The sequence below is a fragment of the Mesoplodon bidens genome, assembly GCF_964165515.1.
Source record: "Mesoplodon bidens genome assembly, chromosome: 11".
NCBI lineage: Eukaryota > Metazoa > Chordata > Mammalia > Artiodactyla > Ziphiidae > Mesoplodon > Mesoplodon bidens.
Window position 1 is genome coordinate 22,866,333 of NC_138167.1, and position 23,965 is coordinate 22,890,297.

General features: G+C 33.6%; 1 protein-coding gene across 5 annotated transcripts in view; it reads left to right on the top strand.

Annotated features, from left to right (window-relative positions):
• Window positions 1-23,965, top strand: part of CCDC91 (coiled-coil domain containing 91) — a 419,640-nt gene that overhangs the window by 116,656 nt on the left and 279,019 nt on the right. The gene's annotated exons all lie outside the window — the stretch shown is intronic.

The following is a 23,965-nucleotide window of genomic DNA, read 5'->3' on the forward strand; positions in this document are numbered from 1 at the left end:
GGTGGTTCATACCAAACGACAGGGAATAGTAAACTCCATGGGGGTCTTATCAAAGGGGTACAAAAAGAGAAGGCCCTGGGGGGGGCGGGGGAGACTGTTGATCACAAAGGCTGTTGGGGAAGTCACATTAAGAACTTAAATTTGCTTGTGACTCTATGGGCTGTTATCTAGGGAGTGCTTGCCCAAGAGGGCTAGTGGCAGTTTAAGGTCTCTGCAGGCCACTTGGCCAAACAAAATGGGTGTCGAGGCAGCAATACGGTGGAGTAGCTTAGCTAAACTCTCGACATACAAGATATGTGCCTTCACGTGTCTTGCAAGCTTGTAAGGTGCACAAAAATTAAATAATTACAGATAATTATTTTATTATAACTAAGATATCTTTTTTAAGGGTAGATACAAGGTATCAGGATAGTAGAAACAGAGAGTGAAGTGGACACTGCATTATAGCTGGGAAGTATATCAGACCACTATCTGAGTCCAAATAGGGGTCAACAGCCCCCCCCCCCCAAAAAAAAAGCCTATAATAGGGAGGCAGGCTTATCTGAAAGAGCTGAAAGCTTTGCAGCAGAGAAGAGGGAGATGGAGAGAACATTTCCAAATACTAACTTTTGGGAATGTCAACATTCTTAATTTTATGTTTATTTCCTGATTTATTAACATTTTTTCATGATTGTTATTCTCTTTGCTCTATTTTGTTGGGTTTATTTTTGCATTTTTCCTAATTAAAAAAATGTTGATTCCTATCTCTTTAATTTTAACCTTTCATTTCAAATATAAGGATTCAAGGATATAATTTCCCCTCTGATTATTACTTTAGCTGCATCGTGCCAGTTTTGATTTTTAAAAAAAAATCCTCCACTTATATATATTTTCTAATTTGTAGTCTGGATTATTCCTTGAGTTATTTTAAGAGTATTTCTTAATTTCTAAGGATTTTTTTTTCTAGTTATTGTTATTGTTTCTTGATTGCTTTGTTGCTGGAGAAAGTAGTTTAATACAAATTCTTTGTGATTTGATGAGACTTGCTCTGTGGCATAATGCTGAGAATGAGCAGCATTGATATCCCCCAGGTGCTTGTTAAAAATACAGAATCTCAGGCTGCATTCCTGACCTACTGTGACAGAGTGTGTGTTTTAACAAGATCCCCAGTTAATTAATGCTTATGAACATTAAAGTTTGAGAAGCACTGCTGCTCTGGACCTATGTAGATACTGTATTCAACAACTGCAGAGTATACTATATGATAGTTTATCTAAATATTAATTTGTAGCAACGTGGCAATCTCTTTGTGTTTGTGGATTTATAAACTTCTTGTTGAAGCTCTGTAACTTTTCACTTTTTCTATTTTGAGATTCTGTAACTAGGTACATTCATATTTATAATATCTTTTTGGTATATTGAACTTTTTATTATTATGTAGTCATCTCTTTATATCTGTAGAATTAGTTTGTGCCCCAAATCCATTTTGTCTGATAATAAATCCTGCAGCTTTATTTTCATTAGAATTCAACTGGTATTTCTTTTTCCATTCATGTTTTTCAGTCTCTTTGTATACTTATGTTTTTTAGATATGTCATAAAGAGCATAAAGATAGATTTTGTTTGTTTATCCAGCCTGATAGTCCTTGTCTTTGAATTAGAATATTTAGTACATTTATATTTTAATGTAATTACTGATGTACATTTTTTTTCCCCTACTATTCCAATTTTGGCTTTCTATTTGTACTGCCATTTTGTATTTCTTTTTTCTTTTTACTTTTTTTGAATTAATTTTCTTGTTTTTTCTCATGCTCTACCAGTTTGGAAGTTACGTACTCCGCTTCTCTTCTTTTGGTAATTTCCTTGGAAATTTTAACAAACATTCTTAACTTATTAAAGCCTTAAACAAATGAGTATCTTTATCCTCCTCTTGAAAAGTACAAAAAACTGTGAGACATTTGAACCTCAATGATTTCTTCTTGTTATTATGCTATTTTTTTCTAGTATTTTTTACATATATACTCAGAATCTGCATATATATTTATGTATTTAATATATATTTAACTCTACAAGGCACTGTTGTTATTATTAGTGTTTTATGTAGATGAAGTATATTGGATTTACCTGCATATTTACCATTTTTTCTTTATTTCTTCTTGTAACTTAGACTCTGCATCACAAATCATTTGAGGTGCATCTTTGAGAATTTTCCAGAGAGAGACTCATTGTTGGCAAACTCTCAGTGTATGCTTGTTTGAAAATGCTTGTCCTTGTCCTTGTTGGATAGTTTGACCTAGATGTTTCTGAGTTGACAGTCATTTTTTTCCTCTGCACGATGTGATTATTACTCCTCTGTCTTGTAATTTCTATAATTGTTGTTGAGAAGTTAGTTGGTTCCGTTAATTACTGCTCCTTTGAGGGTAATTGGTCTTTTCTTTCTGGCCACCTTTATGATTTACTTATTCTTTGTAATTCATGTTCCATAGTTTCACTGTGATGTAGCAGGTATGGATATCTTTTTATTTACCTTGCTTAGAATGTGATGGGCTTTTTGAATGTATGGGTTGAATCCATGGATTTAAGAAGTGTGATAAGCTACAGATTCAAGAAGTGCAGCAAATCACTTATGGAAAATTCCATCACTTCCGGAAAATTATTAGCCATTAGCTCTTTCTTTTTTTCTTCATTAAAAAAATTTTTTTTAATTAATTTATTTAATTTATTTTATTTTTGGCTGCAGTGGGTCTTCGTTGCTGCACGCGGGCTTTTCTCTAGTTGCGGAGAGTGGGGGCTACTCTTCATTGTGGTGCATGGGCTTCTCATTGCGGTGGCTTCTCTTGTTGTGGAGCACGGGCTCTAGGCCTGTGGGCTTCAGTAGTTGTGGCATGTGGGCTGAATAGTTGTGGCTCGTGGGCTCTAGAGCACAGGCTCAGTAGTTGTGCATGGGCTTAGTTGCTCCGTGTCATGTGGGACCAGGGCTCAAATCCATGTCCCCTGCACTGGCAGGCGTATTCTTAACCACTGTGCCAGCAACGAAGCCCTATCTCTTCTGATATTAGTTTTGTTCCATTTTCTCTTTTCTCTTCTTCTGGAACTCTAAAATTAGATAAATGGTAATTTTTTTAAACTCTATCTGTGTCTGTTAACCTCTTTTTCACATTTTGACTGTGCTGTAGTCTGATTAATTACAGATGTACTTTTCATTTCACTATGCTTTTCTTCATCATTGTCTAAGCTGATACAAAACCTATCCATTGTTTATAATTTCAGTTTTCTTTCTTCCTTCCTTTCTCTTTCTCTTCCCTTCTTCCTTCCCTCCTCCCTCCCTCCCCTCCTTCCTTCCTCTCCTCCCTCCCTCCCTCTGCTCCTTCCTTCCTCTCCTCCTTCCCTCCCTTCTTCCCTCCGTCCCCTCCCTCCTGATAGCTCCTGCTGTGTTTAAATTTCTAAAAAAGAGAATATAATGGCATCCACTTTGGGTTTTGGCATATGGCTTTAGATATATATCTCTAAGAATATGTTGCTATCCTAAGTTTCTTTTTAATAGTATATTCATCATATACTACTGGAACAGTAGTTCCAGGATTTTTTTAATAAAAAATTCTTTATTCATGTATTCTACTTTCTGATGCCTGGTCTTTGCTAATTTCACTGAAAGTAAAAAAAAAAAATTGACATGAAAAATTAAGCAAATGGGCTAGATTCTAACAATTAGTGTGTACATTTGTATATTTTAATGTATTTCAGAGTCTTGTATCATCACTGTAATATATTTGCTATGGCCTAATTAAATATGATGATGTCAAATGTGCTTGTATTAAATTTTTTTCTTAGATCCATGAACTATAGAAATCACAAATCTATATCCCTTGATTATTTAAGAACATTTGGTATCTTTATATTAATTGAATATTTTATATATGCATATATATATAGATATATGATTCTTATAATCTTTGAGTTACATTTCTTTAGAAAGAGAACATATTGTTATTTGTCAAAAAGGTACTGTTTAGAGTTTAAACCTGATGTCATTTTGGATTCATTGGGTGTAAACCAAAGAGATATACTTGTTTCCTAGGTTCTCTTATGGTTAAAGTAAACTTAAATAGGCAATCATACTTAACAAGTGTATAATGAAAATAACTAGTATCTTCTTTCTCTTGATGCGATGGATATGAATATATGATTTTTTTACCTCTGGAAAATAGTTCACATTTTCATGTTTCTCTTGTACACATTTGTATAGTTCTTTGTGTAGCTCATAAAGTGGTAAACAGCTGGGCTGAGGGATAGACTGTAATTTTTGCTTTACTTAGAGTGCTTAGTCCATCTCTTAGGTTTTTGAGCCTGAATCAGTCTTCTTGGGGCAACTGGATTTTAAAGTTTTCATAGAAGGGCAGTGTTTTTAGAAGGAAGTATAGAAGTTTGGTCAAATTTGATTTAGAAAAGCTGTTCATTGTTTTGCTTATTGAAAATATTAGCTAAGACTTCTTTGTAGATTAAAAAAAATCTTACATAAGAGTCCATACTATAAACTTTCCTACATTTGTCTGTTGAAATTTTTATGTATATTTTTATAGCTTAATATATAGTTACTACATGTGTAATTTAGAGAAATTTCAGCTTTTTGTTTTTAGATTTTTAATGTTATAATTATATTTTACTTATTTGCTAAGATTTACAGGAAATTGACTTTCAAAGATATGCTATTAGTTTTCCTAAAGGCTAATTGAAGCCATATTTTATAAGCTCATAGCATATACTGATATATGTACAGATTTGGTAAGTAATATAAACATTTCTATGTAAGACCATGTAAAGTATACATTAACATTAATAAATGTTTTGGAACTAAAAATGCCTTATGTTCAACTATATTTTTATAAGAAGAAGCCGCAAACTCACTTTCTTCATAGTAATTGAAAATTTTAGAGATTTATAAATGACTTACTATGATAAAGGGAATTTCTAATATTCATCACGAGTACTATATATACTATGTCAGTTAAGTTGGAGATTATTTTTAATGGAGTAATCTGTTTCTGGTATGACAGATGCTCTTTATTTTAGCTTTGTCTTGAAATGATATTGCCTTTTCGTTAATCCAGTTATTTAACTTCAGCAAAAGCTGCGCACAACTGCATTGGTCAGTGCTCTTGGCCAAATTCTTCTGGTTAATGCATCAGCCCCTTTGTCATTTTCACTTCTATCAAACTAGCTCAGATTTATACAACATCTCATCTGAGCTATTATAAATATTGTCTTAACTGTCCCCTTTCTCTTATAATTCATCTTATACATGGTTTCCAGAAGTTTTTATATAGTGGCATTCAAAACCCCTAAGTTCTTTTGTCTCACTTTCAAGGTCCATTATCTGGTAATGGCCTGACTATGTTGACTTTTCACTCACTGTCACCCTTGACATACCAGTGGTACAGTAAAACAGAAATTACTTGCTCTTCTCAGCACATTTTCCCAATGTATTGCTACCTCAGTTCTTTGTTCTAGTTTTGCTTTCCAGGTGAAATATTCCTCTCCATCTCTGTTTCAAATCACACCCTTCCTTCAAGCCCTGGTTTAAATATCTTTTTCTCCACTGAGTTTTCCTCAATCACTTTTTCAACCCCCTCAATTCCTGCCAAATCTGGAAGTGACCTTTCTTTTCTATTAATTATGTTTTGTTTATCTGTGGATTTTTCTGTTAAGTGTTCTCTCTAAGGTTGATGGTTATGGTGCTGTGTACCCCAGGTTCTTTCCTACTTCTCTAAACCTTCCTCTTGGCTTCTTCACTTTATTATTATCTTTTCTCTCCTTTCTTCTTAAAAATTGTTTTCTAGGGTTTTATCCTTGACTTTTTCATTTTTCACTGATGAAACCTTTTAAGTGAGGATATCCAAGTTTGTGCCTTTACTCTTGCCCTTCTTTAGAGCTTCAGACTTATATTTTCAACTGGTCTTTCTGACCTTGCAGGCTCCATATGTACCTTAAAGTCAGCATGTCTGTAACATAACCTATCTCCCCTTTTACTTCTTCAAACCTGCACCATTCTATTTTTTTCTCACTTAATAAAAATCACCATTCATTCATGCGCACAAGCCAGATATAATTATGCTATTCAAAAGTCTTCTGCATCTATTGAGATGATCATATGGTTTTTATCCTTCACTTTGTTAATATGGTGTAGCACATTGATTGATTTACGTATATTGAAGAATCCTTGCATCACCGGGATAGATCCCACTTGATCATGGTGTATGATCCTTTTAATGTGTTGTTGGATTCTGTTTGCTAGTATTTTGTTGAGGATTTTTGCATCTATATTCATCAGTGAAATTGGTCTGTAACTTTCTTTTTTTGTAGTATCTTTGTCTAGTTTTGGTATCAGGGTGATGGTGGCCTCATAGAATGTGTTTGGGAGTGTTCCTTCCTCTGCAGTTTTTTGGAAGAGTTTGAGAAGGATGGGTGTTAGCTCTTCTCTAAATGTTTGATAGAATTCACCTGTGAAGCCCTCTGGTCCTGGACTTTTGTTTGTTGGAAGATTTTTCATCACAGTTTCAATTTCAGTTCTTGTGATTGGTCTGTTCATATTTTCTATTTCTTCCTGGTTCAGTCTTGGAAGGTTATACCTTTCTAAGAATTTGTCCATTTCTTCCAGGTTGTCCATTTTATTGGCATAGAGTTGCTTGTAGTAGTCTCTTAGGATGCTTTGTATTTCTGCAGTCTCTGTCGTAACTTCTCCTTTTTCATTTCTAATTTTATTGATTTGAGTCCTCTCCCTCTTTTTCTTGATGAGTGTGGCTAATGTTTTATCAATTTTGTTTATCTTCTCAAAGAACCAGCTTTTAGTTTTATTGACCTTTGCTATTGTTTTCTTTGTTTCTATTTCATTTATTTCTGCTCTGATCTTTATGATTTCTTTCCTTCTGCTAACTTTGGGTTTTGTTTGTTCTTCTTTCTCTAGTTCCTTTAGGTGTAACATTAGATTGTTTATTTGAGATTTTTGTTGTTTCTTGAGGTAGGCTTGTATTGCTATAAACTTCCCTCTTAGAACTGCTTTTGCTGCATCCCATAGGTTTTGGATCGTCGTGTTTTCATTGTCGTTTGTCTCTAGGTATTTTTTGATTTCCTCTTTGATTTCTTCAGCATTCTCTTGGTTATTTAGTAACATATTGTTTAGCCTCCATGTGATTGTGTTTCTTACGTTTTTATCCCTGTAATTCATTTCTAATCTCATAGCGTTGTGGTCAGAAAAGATGTTTGATATGATTTCAATTTTCTTAGATTTACTGAGGCTTGATCTGTGACCCAAGATGTGATCTATCTGGAGAATGTTCCATGCGCACTTGAGAAGAAAGTGCAATCTGCTGTTTTTGGATGGAATGTCCTATAAATATCAATTAACTCTATCTGGTCTATTATGTCATTTAAAGCTTCTGTTTCCTTATTTATTTTCATTTTAGATGATCTGTCCATTGGTGTAAGTGAGTTGTTAAAGTCCCCCACTATTATTGTGTTACTGTTGATTTCCTCTTTTATAGCTGTTAGCAGTTGCCTTATGCATTGAGGTGCTCCTATGTTGGGTGCACATATATTTACAATTGTTATATCTTCTTTATGGATTGATGCCTTGATCATTATGTAGTGTCCTTCCTTGTCTCTTGTAATGTTCTTTATTTTAAAGTCTATTTTATCTGATATGAGTATTGCTACTCCAGCTTTCTTTTGATTTCCATTTGCATGGAATGTCTTTTTCCATCCCCTCACTTTCAGTCTGTATGTGTCCCTTGGTCTGAAGTGGGTCTCTTGTAGACAGCATATTTATGGGTCTTGTTTTTGTATCCATTCAGCGAGCCTGTGTCTTTTGGTTGGAGCATTTAATTCATTCACGTTTAAGGTAATTATCGATACGTATGTTCCTATGACCATTTTCTTAATTGTTTTGGGTTTGTTTTTATAGGTCCTTTACTTCTCTTGTGTTTCCTGCCTAGAGAAGTTCCTTTAGCATTTGTTGTAGAGCTGGTTTGGTGGTGGTGAATTCTCTTAGCTTTTGCTTGTCTGTAAAGCTTTTGATTTCTCCGTGGAGTTTGAATGAGATCCTTGTTGGGTAGAGTAATCTTGGTTGTTCGTTCTTCCCTTTCATCACTTTAAGTATATCATGCCACTCTGTTCTGGCTTGTAGAGTTTCTGCTGAGAAATCAGCTGTTAACCTTATGGGAGTTCCCTTGTATGTTATTTGTCATTTTTGCCTTGCTGCTTTCAATAATTTTTGTTTGTCTTTAATTTTTGCCAGTTTGATTACTATGTGTCTCGGTGTGCTTCTCCTTGGATTTTTCCTGTATGGGACTTGCTGCGCTTCCTGGACTTGGGTGGGTATTTCCTTTCCCATGTTAGGGAAGTTTTCGACTATAATGTCTTCAAATATTTTCTCGGGTCCTTTCTCTCTCTCTTCTCCTTCTGGGACCCCTATAATTCGAATGTTGTTGCATTTAATGTTGTCCCAGAGGTCTCTTAGGCTGTCTTCATTTCTTTTCATTCTTTTTTCTTTATTCTGTTCCACAGCAGTGAATTCCACCATTCTGTCTTCCAGGTCACTTATCTGTTCTTCTGCCTCAGTTATTCTGTTGTTGATTCCTTGTAGTGTAGTTTTCATTTCAGTTATTGGATTGTTCATCTCTGTTTGTTTGTTCTTTAATTCTTCTAGGTCTTTGTTAAACATTTCTTGCATCTTCTTGATCTTTGCCTCCATTCTTTTTCTGAGGTCCTGGATCATCTTCACTATCATTATTCTGAATTCTTTTTCTGGGAGGTTGCCTATCTCCACTTCATTTAGTTGTTTTTCTGGGGTTTTATCTTTTTCCTTCATCTGGTACATAGCCCTCTGCCTTTTCATCTTCCCTTTCTTTCTGTGAACGTGGTTTTTGTTTCACATGCTGCAGGATTGTAGTTCTTCATGCTTCTGCTGTCTGCCTTCTGGTGGATGAGGCTATCTCTCAAAAGTCTTTTTTTTTTTTTTTTCCAGTTTGTTACAGCTAGTTGATTGGGGCCTCTGTAAAAACCATTTTTCTTTTGAGCTTTTTACTTTTCAGTTATGCTGAAGAACTTGCTGTTCCCAAATGCATTATGTGAATTCATGATTCTATACCTTTTTTTTAAAAAAAGAAATTTATTTATTTATTTTTGGCTCCGTGGGCTTTCTCTAATTGTGGTGAGTGGGAGCTACTCTTCATTGCAGTGTGCAGACTTCTCATCGCAGTGGCTTCTCTTGTGGCGCATGGGCTGTAGGGCGCATGGGCTTCAGTAGTTGTGGCACGCAGGCTCAGTAGTTGTGGTGCATGGGCTTAGTTCCTCCATGGCATGTGGTATCTTCCCAGACCAGGGCTTGAACCTGTGTCCCCTGCATTGGCAGGTGGATTCTTAACCACTGTGCCACCAAGATAGTCCCCTATACCTTTTTATATGCTGTTTCATTTACCTAGAAAGTCTTAACGTAAGAATTATATAGACTTAGTTGTGAATCTCAGCTTCACAATTAATAGCTCTGTGACATTGGCCAAGTTAATAAGCCTTTCAAGTACCTGTTTACTTATCTATAGAATTTTAATGATACATGCACAGAAGAGATATTGTGAAGATCAAGTGGCAATACACACACATACATACACATATACAGGCATATGTTGTTTTTATTGCACTTTTTAGATATTGCATTTTTCACAAATTGAAGATTTGTGGCAACCCTGCATCAAGCAAGTGTGTTAGCACAGTTTTTTTTCAACCGCATTTGCTCACTTTCTGTCTCTCTGTCACACTTCGGTAATTCTTGCAGCATTTCAGACTTTTTCGTTATCGTCATATTTGTCATAGTAATCTGTGATCAGTGATCTTTGTTACTATTGTAATTGTTTTGGGGCACCATGAACCACGCTCATATGAGATGGCAGACTTAATCGATAAATGTGGTGTGTGTCCTGACAGCTCCACCGACAGGCCATTCCCCCATCTCTCTCCCTCTCCTCTGGCCTCCCTAATCCCTGAGACACAACAGTATTGAAAACAATATTGAAATCAGGCCAGGTAATAACCTTACAATGACCTCTAAGTCTTCAAGTGAAAGGAAGAGTCACAGCTCTCTCACTTTAAATCAGAAGCTAGAAATAATTAAACTTAGTGAGGAAGGGATGTTGAAAGACGAGATAGGATGAAATCTAGTCCTCTTGAACTACTTAGCCAAGTTGTGAATGCAAAGGAAAAGTTCTTGAAGGAAGTGAAAAGTGCTACTCCAGTGAGCACAGACATGATAAGAAAGTGAAAGTGTCTTATTGTTGATATGGAGGAAGTTGTAGTGGTCTGGAGAGAAGATCAAATCAGCTACAACATTCCTCCAAGCCAAGGCCTAGTCCAGAGCATGGCCTTAACTCTCTTCAATTCTGCGAAGGCTGAGAGAGGTGAGGAAGATGCTGAAGAAAAGTTTGAAGTTAGCAGAGGTTGGTTCATGAGGTTGAAGGAAAGAAGCCTTTTCAGTAACATAAATAAGTGCATGGTGAAGCAGCACGTGCTGATGTAGAAACTGCAGCGAGTTATCCAGAAGATCTAGCTCAGATAATTCATGAAGGTGGCTACACTAAACAACAGATTTTCATTGTAGACCAAACAGCCTTCTATTGGGAGAGGTGCCATTGAGGACTTACATTGGTAAAGAGGAGAAGTCATTGCCTTGGCTTCAAAGCTTCAAAGGACAGGCTAACTCTGTTGTTAGGGGCTAATGCAGCTGGTGACTTTAAGTGGAAGCTGGTGACTTAAAGTGCAAGCTAGTGTTCATTTACCATTCTGAAAATCCTAAGGCCCTTCAGAATTCTGCCTGTGCTTTATAAATAGAACAACACAGCCTGGATGACACACAGCACATTTGTTTACAAGATAGTTTACATGGGAAAAGGTCAAAATATCAGCATTCATAGGCATTTGGAAGAAGTTGATTCCAACCCGCATGGATGACTTTGAGGTTTTAAAACTTGAGTGGAAGAAGTCACTGCAGATGTGGTGGAAGTAGCAAGAGAAGTAGAATTAGAAGAAGAGCCTGAAGATGTGACTGAATTGTTGCAGTCTCATAATAAAACTTGAAGGGATGAGGTGTTGCTTCTTTTGGTTTAGCAAAGAAAGTGGTTTCTTGAGATGGAATCTGCTCCTGGTGAAGATGTTGTGAAGACTGTTGAATGACAACAAAGGATTTAGAATATCACATAAACTGAGTTGGTAAAGTAACAGCAGGGTTTGAGAGGATTGACTCCAGTTTTGGAAGAAGTTCTGCTGTGGGTCAAATGCTATCAAACAGCATTGCATGCTACAGAGAAAAACTAGACAACACATGATTTATTTATCAGGGTCATTTGTTTTATCCATGAGCACTGTTGCCTGGTAACAAGGATGACCTTCTACCTCATCTATTTCCAACTACACACTTTGACTCAAAACTACCAGATCATAAGGGGCATAAGATTCACTTATAAGATAGAAACATAGCATATGCCCTCGACCCAAGTCACAGCTCATATGCAAGTAAACAAGGTCTTCACACACAGGTGAGAGTGAGGCCCACCTTGGCTAAGAAGCCATCCATATACTCCGCAAGAGTTGTTGTTTCTCTTGAAATGACTTTATAGGCACAGTTATTAGGGTCTCAAAACAGACATATTCAGTTATAAGAATTAACACACTCAGGAAAGTCGAAAACTATGGCTTCCAACCATTTTCAGTTTATTGCAGCCACATGGTTCATTAGTTTTAATGGAAAAACTGCTAATAGAATTTTACTTAAACCACATATTTCTTCTGGATTTGGGTCTATAGAATTTCCTGAAGGTAATTCTAAGAGTTTAAGTGTCTAATAGCTCCTGTTGTGTTTAAATTTCTAAAAAAGAGAATATAATGACATCCACCTTGGGTTTTGGCATATGGCTTTAGATATCTATCTCTAAGAATATGTTGCTATTCTAAGTTTCTTTTTAATAGTATATTCATCATATTGATAAAAAGTAGACTGGTCTACTGCTGTGAAAAATTACGGTGATTATAAAGTTTATAAAAGCCACATACATGTATTATACACATAGTCATGTAGATGCTGTATTACTTTAATGGGAGTACTTAGATATACTATGCTATTTGGTATAGTACAGATGCTTCAGACTTAAACGTGGGGAAAATACTCCCCAATCTCTCTAAAGTGAACAGTTCCATTTGTATACAATGATACTCATTTGTGTAAACTCTGAAAATTATTATGGGCCATTTATTTCATCTTAGGAGGCTGAACCAACTTCTCGCAAATGGGAGTTATGCTGTACTCTACTGAAACCTGTCAGTATGTTGCTCCGAAAAATTTTAAATTGATATTTCTATTTTATGATTTAGATAACAGGAAAAGAAGAACTGTTTTAACTTCAAGAAACATAATGATTAATCAAAAGTGTTAACATACGGTTTAAAAAGATTTGTAGCAAGAGTGGCATGAGCATATAAAAAGAAAATAGTAAGAATAGTAGAAGATCTTTTCAGAGAGTAAAAGAAGAAATTTACCACTGAAGAAAGAATAGTACACATAGAAGAAAGAATAGAGAATAATCTCCATCGCTTAAAGAGAAAGGATATTGTGGCAAGCTTTCTAGTGAAGGTTTAAAGAAAGAGGAAAGAAGAAATAACTGTGAATTGCATTTTGCTAATATTCACATACTGTAACTTGTTGGCCAATTGATTAACTCGAAGAGCAGAAGTGGACTTTAAACTAGTTCTATTTCATTAGTTTTGTTTTTCATTGGCAGTAGAATATAGATAAGAATTTATTTGAGGACTGCTGGTTTAACTTTATTCTTTTGATTGGCATTGTTAAATAACTGTATATATGATAGCCAGAATAGTAGCTTCTGTTGTTGGTATCATGTAAGTATATACTTCATTGAGGATATTAGTTTTATTAAATTTTTAAGTTTTCATCTCACTCTCTCTTTTTTACTCTATGCTTTTACTGTTAGGTGGTCTATATTTTGTTTCCTTGTTTTGTAGTTTTCATTGTTTGTTTACATACTAGAAAACGCACACAAACCCCAAACCCTACATGATTTTAACTTGTATTTTTAATCATTTTGGAGTAGAGACTGAGCCTTGGAAGCATATTGACATTAATTCTGATCCTAGAAATCTTCTAGCTGTGAGGTCAGGGACATAATAGTTAAACCTGTGATCTTAGGCTCTTTATTTATAAAATGGTTATTATTTTAAGGATCTAATCAGTTGACACATATAAAATATTTTGCCCAATACCTGGCGTTAGGTATGTACGCAATGACAGTTCTCTCCCCTTTCTTCATTTCACTTAGTTTAACAGAAACTTGAGCTACTGCTTTTGGTCATGTAGAAGAAAAATGTTTTTTTAGTGAAACTATCCATTGTCTACGTTCAGCATAAGTTTCAGGGTTATCTGATTCTAGCCCTGTCCATTGTCTTTGGGCTATTTTATTTTTACAGCTCTTTATATGTTTAGTTAACTGATAGACATGTAAATTCTGTTATGTCTAGTAGAATTTCGATTGACTTCCTTCTCCTCTTTGGAAAAAAATAGTTTCACTTCTGGTTGCAATTCATTTCAGCATTCTTTGACCTCCCATCAATTTGTGCTATTTTGACTTTTCCTTTGAACTGATTATAACATTTTCCTGGTTCCCTCATTGTATGAATAGAGTGAAATCTTTCACATGTATTCACTTTATATCTCTATGAGAGTCAAATTTTACCCTTTGTCTTAGAAAATTATCTTTCTTTATTATATTTAAATATTAATATACACTATTTCCAAGAAATGTCTAAATAAATTCTCCAGAGTAGATTAGTTTATTAAACACCTAGTATGTGCAGCATACTAGTGTTTTATTTTAATCATTTGATATTTGAGATGTCCCAACAGTGATGTCAACTTTACAAACAATGGCAAGTCTTACTATAAATATTTAACCACTAAGGATTCATTTATATATTATTTTAATACCAATGTGATATTCTCAGGGTAAATCTTCCAATGTAAAGGATTTGTGTTGTATCTTTCATTGCATAGTGTCTTGAATATAGTGGTGCTCTATAATTGTGTTTTGAATGAATGTATAGATAAATAAAGGAGTCCCCAAAAGACCACAAACACTTTGTCTCCCTTAGGTGTCTCATCATGTTGTAATGAGATTTAAAATAAAGTTTTAAGTTTCTTTTTTATTTTTTATTGAGGTATAATTAACATATAACATTATATTAGTTTCATGCTTATAACATCATGATGTAATATTTGTATATATTGCAAAAGTGATCACAATAAAATCAAGTTAACATCATCATACGTAGTTATACATTTTTTTTTCTTGTGATGAGAACCTTTAATATCTACTCTCTTAGCAACTTTCAAATATACCATACAGTATTATTAACTATAGTCACAATGCTGTACATTATATCCCCATGATTATTTATTTTATAATTTGAAATTTGTACCTTTTGAACCCCTTCACCCACTTTGTCCACTCCTGCCCTCTGCTTCTATCCATGTGCTCATTTGTTTGTTTTTAGGTTCCATACATAAGTGAGAGCATAAGGTATTTGTCTTTGTTTAACTTATTTCACTTAGTATAATGCCCTCAAGATCCATCCATGTTGTTGCAAATGGCAAGATTTCCTTCTTTTTTATGGCTGAATAATACTCCATTGTGTATGTGTATTATGTTTTCTTTATCCATTTATCCATTGATGGACACTAAATTTGTGTTCCTAGCTTCGATATTATAAATAATGCTGCAGTGAACATGGGGTGTATATATCTTTTTGAGTTAGTATTTTTGTTTTCTTTGGGTAAATACCCAGAAGTAGAATTGCTGGATCATACAGTAGTTCTATTCTTAATGTTTTGCGAAACTTCCATACTGTATTCCATAGTGTCTGCATCAATTTACATTTCCTCCAGTGGTTCACAAGGGTCCCCTTTTCTTCCTATCCTCACCAACACTTGTTATTTCTTGTATTTTTGATAATAACCATTGTAACAGGTGATATCTCATTGCGGTTTTGACTTGCATTTCCTTAACGATTAGTGATGTTGAGCAGCTTTTGGACATACAGATGGCCAGTATGCCTATTGGCCATCTGTATGTCTTCATTGGAAAAATATCTATTCAGATCCTCTACCCATTTTTTAATCAGATTTTTTTTTTTGCTGTTGAGTTATATGAGTTCTTTATGTATTTTAGATATTAAGCCCTTTTGAGATTATGATTTGCAAATACTTTCTCCCATTTAGTAGGTTTTAGTTTGATGTAGTCCCACTTGGTTATTTTTGCTTTAGTTGCCTTTGCTTTTGGTATCTAAAAGAAGTCATAAGAATTCAGTTTCCATAGACTGAGGAACCAAAAACTGCCTTAGCACATCACTTTAACATATTACTTTAACTTAAGTTGTGATAGCATTTTTTTCTTCCTCTTGGGAAATTGCTTAGAACTTGCCTATGTTTGCCTATGAGCAAGAGATTAAAAAAAGGAAAATCTCAGATTTTAGATAATAACTTGGCCTAAGATATATGATTTTGAAAGACTTCTTCCATATTCTTTAAACTTATTAGACTCATTATACAATGCTGTCTATATTTTGTTAGTTTCTGTTTTTATTTTTATTTATTTTTTGGGGTGCTGTGGGATTTTTCTTCCTGGTATGATAATAAAGAAGCAGTGGTGATTTAAATAGCACAGTTTTTTCTTTTCCTGTTCATAAGTTATATTTATATCATATGATTTTTTGTTGGCCATGCTAGCAGTGGATTATGAGGACTTTACCTCTACCTGTCTCTTTTAGAAATTAAAACATAGTTTCTTTAGTCATTTGTGTAATTCTAAAAATTGCTCACTAAAATTTTTGGTATATAGTGTTGCCTAAACAGCCCTTAAGGAAGCACTATTATTCCTCAAAGAATCAAGTAGAGAGGGAGCCTTTATTTGTACAAGAATACTCTGGAAGGTAATTAAAAATAACTAAAATGGTGGTAATTTAATCAATCATGTGATCCCTCTTTTATTAAGAATGTGACCATTTCTGTTTCTTATGATCCTGCCTCAATCTTTTTAAAGCTATTATATATTTCTCTTTAAATCTCTAACCTAGGTATCCTAGATATATCTTGAATCCATTGAATTACATTTATCCATTAAATTATTAATCAAAGGGCATTTCCTATAGGGAAGCTTTCTTATAGAGAGGTAATACTTTTCTAAACAGCGACTTTTACCCTGTTTTTTGTCAGATAAAAAAAATTCATCCATTTATTTTGTATTTACTAACAGATCTTCATATTTAGATATACTGTTTAGATCTTCTTCAATTCTTACATATTCTTTGTTTTTCATATAAATGAAAGAATGTTGAAAAAGGGAGTCTGGGCTAGGTAAGAGAATCTTTAAATGGAAATTAAACATCAAAAATATTTTCTAAGTTAAAAGTTGTAAAAATCATTATCACTGTATTGGTATTCTCCTGTTGAATTAACTATTAACAGATACAAACAGATTTCCTTGGGTATAGTTAAAAGTACATGGATATTTTCACCTGTTTCTTGTTTAGACTTTATAAGAGTTATTATGCTTATGTAAACAAAGCAGAGTTGACCACAGGCAGAATTACTGGAAAAAAAATTGCATACTATTTGGAAACTTGGTGCTTCTTTGCTTGTGTGGTGTTCTGACTTAGTGTGCTTTTTTTGTGTTTTAGAAGAGGTCTGTCAATGAAAAATGATATGCCCAATGACTATGCTAATTACCATTACAAAGTTAGAGATGAAGAAGTGCCATTCAGTGCACTTTTAGTTAGCTTTATAGCTCTAAAGGAACATATGATGACCTTGTATCCTCTAAGTCTTACAAAACCAAGGATTTCACATTTGAAATGAAGCAAATTGTGTCTGTACACTTGCTTAAGACTAAAAGAAAGCAAAGAAACAAAATACCCAAAGAAACAAAATTTTTTAGATTTCTACTCCTTAAAAAGCGTTGGCTAAATTTTTATGGAAATTGGTGCTGTTGAGTCTGCTTGATCTTCTGAATTTAAAGATTTTGGGCATAGACTGACACCAGTCAACTTTTAATAGACCAAAGAATACTGTAGCAGTTTGAAACATTAAAAATTGTAACTTCTCTTCTAGATGAGAAGATAATTATATTTTACATATTGGATTTTGTAATTTTCATTATTAAGCTTAAAAATTCCCATTGTTAAACAAACATGTATAAACATATATACCATCTTTATTACTAAATTATATTTAGGGTATATATATGTAGACAATATTTATGAATGTGGATTTTCTTTTTTTAGGGTGAGTTACTGTTATTGGATAGTGTGACTTATAGCATAGGGAAAAACTTGAGGCTTAACTGAAAAATCTAGTTTCCATTTAGAGGGTAATACATTTATATGTTCTCTTTTCTTCCACAGCACTACTCATTTGTTTCCTCATTTTATTTTTATATTTATTTATTTATTTATTTATTTTAATGTTGTGCCTTCTTTTAATTAATTTATTATTTATTATTTTTTTATTTTTGGCTGTGTTGGGTCTTCGTTTATGTGCAAGGGCTTTCTCTAGTTGTGGCAAGTGAGGACCACTCTTCATCGTGGTGCACGGGCCTCTCACTATCGCGGCCTCTCTTGTTGTGGATCACAGGCTCCAGATGCGCAGGCTCAGTAGTTGTGGCTCACGGACTTAGTTGCTCCGCGGCATGTGGGATCTTCCCAGACCAGGGCTCGAACCTGTGTCCCCTGCATTAGCAGGCAGATTCTCAACCACTGCGCCACCAGGGAAGCCCTCTCATTTTATTTTTAAAATAGGATGTGGATTATATGTTCAGTGAACCTTTATATTACCAAATTAAAAAAAAATTCCTGAAAATTTCACTAATGTCTCATAAGTTGAAAGTATATGTAAATTCCAGTCATTTTAGGTTCAGCTTTCCTTATGTCTGGAATAAGTTTTGATATGATTAAGGCTTTTACCTCCAAATCTAATATTTACTGGTCTGTTGCAGATTCTTGACATCTTTTCACAAAAGCATCATTTCTTTGAGTACACTGGTTGGTCCCTATTAGTCTTTAGTTTGGATTAGACATTTTTCCTCTCTTATTTACCCAGAGCAGATTTTGATCAGTGGGATAGTATAGCTCATGGAGTTTGAGTACTACAACCAGGAAGGGCAATGAAACAAGAGGTCTTCAGAATTATATTTTTAAGCATGTGTAATTATTTTTTTCTTTGTTATATTTAAAAATTTGCCTCATGAATCTACTGTTTAACTTAGGAACTAGAACATGACCAGCTCTAATAATCCTCCTCTGTCCTATCCCTGTGTTTTCCCCCAGAGGGAACGTCTGGCTTAAATTTTTGTTACAGTTTCCTTGTTTTGTAAAAAAAAAAAAATTGTTGTATATATATGTGTATATATATATGTATATCTCTAAAGAGTTTTGCTTGTTTATGTGCCTTATAAAAATGGGTTAATACTGTGCAACCACACCTGCAGTTTTCTTTTTTTTACCCAAATTTATGTTTGCAGGACTTACCCATGTTGTTGCATATACATATATTTCTTTTACTTACACTGATATAAAATATTCTAACTTATTAATTAGAATATTATTAATATTACCACAGCTCATTTAATCATTTGACTGTCAGCAGGTATTCAGGTGTTATCACTTATTTGCTGTTATGGACATTCCTGCTAGGAGTATTCTTACATATGTTTTCAGTGATACCAAGTCTGTATTCAGCAGTTTTGCATAGGGGAGACTTTTGTTGAGACAAGCTATTTTCCCCCTCATGAGTGATTTCTTTTCTATTTTTCTTTTTTGCTCATTCCTCTTGACTTTTTATTTTGATTCACAGAAAAGCTACAAGAAATAGACAAATAATTCCTATGTACCCTTCATCCACTTTCTTCAAACGTTAACATTTTACAATGTTTGCTTTATCTTTATTCTTTCCCTCCTCCTCATTCTCTCCTTTTTTCTTCCCTTTCCTCGTCTGCTTCTCATTATTTATTTAGTGTTCTTTTTGTTCTTTTGCTGAGGCAATATAGCCAAAATACTGCATTCCAAAGTAACCTAGGTTGGTTCTTGCCCTTTACCCACCACCCCCATTCCTTAGTTAATGTGATTATATTATTTATTTGAAATATGGTTCAATTGCTGTTCTTCGTATTCCATTTTAGGATTCTATTCTCCTATTCCCCTGCCTCTTGATTTTAGTTTTATTTTATTGAGTATGTGAAACATTAATGTGGTTCCAAAACTCAGAACCATATTACAAAACTACACTCAGAGAAGAGAGATACTTCCCACAATTCATTTCTTCTGTCTTTCCACTTCATTCTACCTCTCCTCCACCTATCAGTCTCTCTAGTTTTGGCTTCATCCTTCCTATGTTTCCTTTATAACAAACAAGTAGATGCATGTGTCTGTGTGTTTTCATGTGTTTAAGGGCTATTTGTATATTTTCTTTTTGGTGAATTGTCTGTTCACATTTTTTGCCCGTTATTATATAGGCATATTTTTCAGTCTTTCCCCCTGCCAAGTTTTAAATGTTCTTTATATATTAGGAATATTAGTCCTTATCTGTGATATATATTAACATATCTTTTTTTTTTAGTTTGTCAGTTGTTTTTTGATTTTAAGATAATTTTTGACAGACAAAATGTTTTTATGTATTCTGTAGTCAGATTTGTCAGTCTTTTATTTGACTGTGTCTGGAATTGAGTCATAGTTAGAAAGGCATTTCATATACCCAAGATAATGTACTTACATTATCTCATATTTTTGTTTATACTTATATGGTCTTATTTTTTAATCCAGTTGTAGCTTTTTTTTGGTTTGTTATTAATGTGAGATATGAGTCAAATTTCAGATTTTTCCAAATGGCTAATCAGTTGTTAAGGCACTGTTTATTAACAAGCCCATCTTTACCTCAGTAATTTGAAATGCCACTTTTGTCATATACTTAAGTTTCACATATACATGGCTCTACTTCTGGACTTTCTGGTATACTCTTGTGATCTGTTTATTGCTACACCAAATAAATACACTGTTTTAATTATAAAAGGTTTATTGTTTGTTTTAACATAATTTACTACAGTATATCTTAATAAGGTTAGTAGTATGTTTTACTATAGTTTAATTTAGTTTATTTGAATAAGAGGGTCGAGTATCCTCCTTATACTTTTTCTTTTTTACGTTTTTGCATTTTACTTTTTCCATGTGATATTTAATGTCCATTTGTCTAGCTCCATTATAAAAAAAGCTTATTTACTTTTATTGTAATTTTATTAGGCCTATAAATTAACTAAGGGAGGATTGGCATCTTTATGATGTTTAGTTGTCCTATCCAATTACAAGGGTCTTTACCTTTGTTCAGGTCTACCATTGAGTCTTTCAGAAATGTTTTAAAGGTTTCCTCATGTTTCTTGCTAACTTTGTTCTTAAGTATTTTATCTTCTTTGTTGCTATGGAAAATAATATTTTTGCTACCATGATATCTTCTAAATTGTTATTGTTTTTACATATGAATGCTATTGATTTCTGTTCATTAATATCCTGCTACTTTACCGAATGTGTTTATTGTTTGAGTTAGTCGGAACATGAGGTGTAGTTTTCCTCCTTTTCTTATTTTTACACTTCCATTTAATTTCTCTTATCTAACCACATTGCTTTAGTGAGTGCAGTGTTAAGTGGTTTGGAGATAGTAGGCATCCTTATATTATTCCTGATCTTAGAGGAAACACCTGTAGATTTTTTTCATTAATTAACATGCTGACTTTAGGATTGAGGTCTATATGTTTTATCTTAAGAAAGTATGCATCAATTTCTATTTGTTTGAGTGTTTTTCTTTTAACAGATACAGGTGTTTGATTTTTATCAAAAGCATTTTCAGCCTTAGAGCTAGTTATGCTATTTTTCTCTTTAAGTCTATTAATATGGAATGTTATATTAATGAATTCCCTAATAGTGAGCCAACCTTGCATTCCTGGAACAAATCTGACTCATTCATTGCATATCGTTTTCTCAATATGGTGTTAGATTTTGTTTACTAATATTTTATTTAGAACTTTTACCTAATTATTTTTAAGCAATACTCTAAAAATCTTTAATTGTTCTGTTTTTGTATTGTCTTTATCAGGCTTAGCTATCAATGTTATGTTAATGTTATGTAATGCTAATGAAGTTTCCCTTCATTTTTAATGCTCTGTAATAATTTTAGAGCATAGGGATTATTCATTTTTCGAATTTTTGTTAGAAATCCTCTTGAAATGCTTTATCTATAGGGTAGTTGCCTCATAATTTTCTTTTTTCCCCAAGGAAATTATATATTTTTAAAGAATTTTTAAGCTTTAATCCAATCAAATTTTATAAACTATGTTTCTGTGGAGAATCGCCCATTTTATCTAGAATTTTCAAACCTATTTACTTAGAAGTCTTTAGAGGATTTATGATTTAAAAAAATTCTTCTGTTTTAATTATTATGTTACCCTTGTCACTTAATTTATCTATTTGTACTTTTCTCCTTTTATTGTTAATAAATTAACTACTGTTTTATTTGATTTTCTTAGAAATCCAGGATTTTGATTAATTAGATCTGCTTTATTTTCTTAATCTTTGACATCTGCATTATCTTTATTATTTTATTAATGTGCTTTTAAAGTTTTCTGTGTTATTCGTATTTTAGTTTATGAGATGGAAATTTAATTCATTTTTTAGATTGATTGAAGTGTTCAAGGATCTAGATTTTTTTCTAAACTGCTTTAAATGTATCCAATAGATATGTAATGTTTTTATTACTATTTCTTAGAAATCTATAATATCTTGGTAGTGGAAAATTAAAGTTGTATTGTGGTTGGATGGGTAACGGGGTAGGTGAAAAGATTCCTGGAAAAGTTTGTTGGCATTATTTCACCACTTTCAGAAGAGGAAACTGTGGCTTAGCGGGGTTTGTATAATTTGCTGCATAACAAGTAAGTTGTTATTGTTCAAATTTGAATCCATTTCTGATTCCACAGCTATGGCTTTTACTTAGGCAGTAATATTGTGAGGTCAGAGAGGTACTGAACAGTATGGCATAATCAGGGAACAGTAAGTAGCACAGTGTGACTGGAGTGAAGTTGACACTTGGTGGTATCATTTCTGGCTTGGGCAAATAGTTCATTGAGATACCATTAACATGAAGCAAAGCAGGTTTATGTAAGATGATGGGTAAGTCTGATGAATGTACTAGACAGCTAAATGGACTGTCTGGTAGTTAGCTGAGCATATGGATCTGGAGGTCTGTAGAATGGTTTGTGCTAGAAATGTGAATTTCGGTGTCATTAGCTTATAGGTGATAATTTAAATAATGGGTTCTGAAAGTGGTAAGAATAATGTGAACACTGAGAAGATCAGAGGGTGTAGGAAACAATGAAATTAAGACTGAGTGGAAAAGAGCCTGAAAAGGAAACAAGAAAAAAAAAGTTATAATGTTAGGAGGAATTTAGTATATAGTGGCTTACAGGTGCCAAGGGAAGAGTTTCAAGGAAAAGGGAGAGTCATTAGTATTATGTGCTCTGGAGAACTAAAGGAAGATAAAATAAGAAGTGTTCATTTGACTTAATAATACCTGAAAGGAAAATTAATATCATAAAAAGTGGGTCTAGTGGCATGATGAGGGTTGGGTGAGGGAGAAGCAAATGGAGACAAGAAATCTGGTTATGAAGGGAAGGTATGATAGTGGTAACTAGTGGAAAGTGTGAGGGTGAGGGGGCCTCCTCCCACCCCCTACTTTCCTCCCTCCACCTCTCCCTTTGCCTTCCCCTTATTTATCTCTTTTCTTTCCTTTCTCTTTCTCTCCCTTCCTTCCTTTTTTCTAGCCTCTTTCCCTCTTTCTTTTCCTAATATGGCATACTTGAACATGTAATGTTACAGAATGAGAATTTAACTCATGACAACATGACATCTTGTCTTAGATTATGGCTCTAAATGTGAATAACATAAAGAGATGTTAAAATGTTCAGGTGGTGGATCAGAATGATATTTTTAAGAGTTTCTTGAACATAGGATCGTAGTCACACATACCCTTTATTCCTGGAAGTAAAACATACTTGTCCAACAAACTTTAACAATCTTTGAAATAATGATGAAAATAATGTCAGCACAATGCTAAAAGCTTTACATATTTTAGTCATTTAAAACCTCATCAGCACCTCTATGCCAGTTTTACAGATGAGGAAACTGACGGAAGTTAAGTAAACTTGCCAGATGTTGTACACTTGCTTTGGCAATATGATTTCAGAGTCTGTGCTCTTAATCGTAAGGCTGTATTCCTCTTCACTATACTATAGTACTTATTTTCATTCCTTTAAAAATTAATTAGTAATATTTTTGGTATAATTGTAATTTAGAATTAGAAGTTAGAATATTTTGACATTTTAGGGAAATCTGTTAGCATATAGAATAGTGAAGATTAGAAAAAATTTCTGAAAAAGATATATAAAGTACAAACATGGGTTGAAATTCCAGTTTTCTGTATTTTAGTTAAAATAGTGAAATGCTTGTCGGAGGAGCTACAATACTTTATCCAGTGTAGCACATAGTATTTGAAAAACACAATACTGCTACACAATGAAAGTGTATATAAGATAATTAAATAATCCTATATGGTACCAATAAAAAATTGATACATTCCTTAGTTTGTTAATACCTAATGACCTTATAGATATCTTTCTTCAGGGAAAAATGCAATTTCCATTGTGAGCTGCCTTCCAGAATTTATGGTAGAACTTCACTGACGTTGCTACTGATGCCAATGTGGAATAAAGGTCTTTATAATTTAGAAAGTCAAAACGTATAAATGAATTACTGTTAAAAATGATTTAGTTACTCTTCTTAAGCTTTAA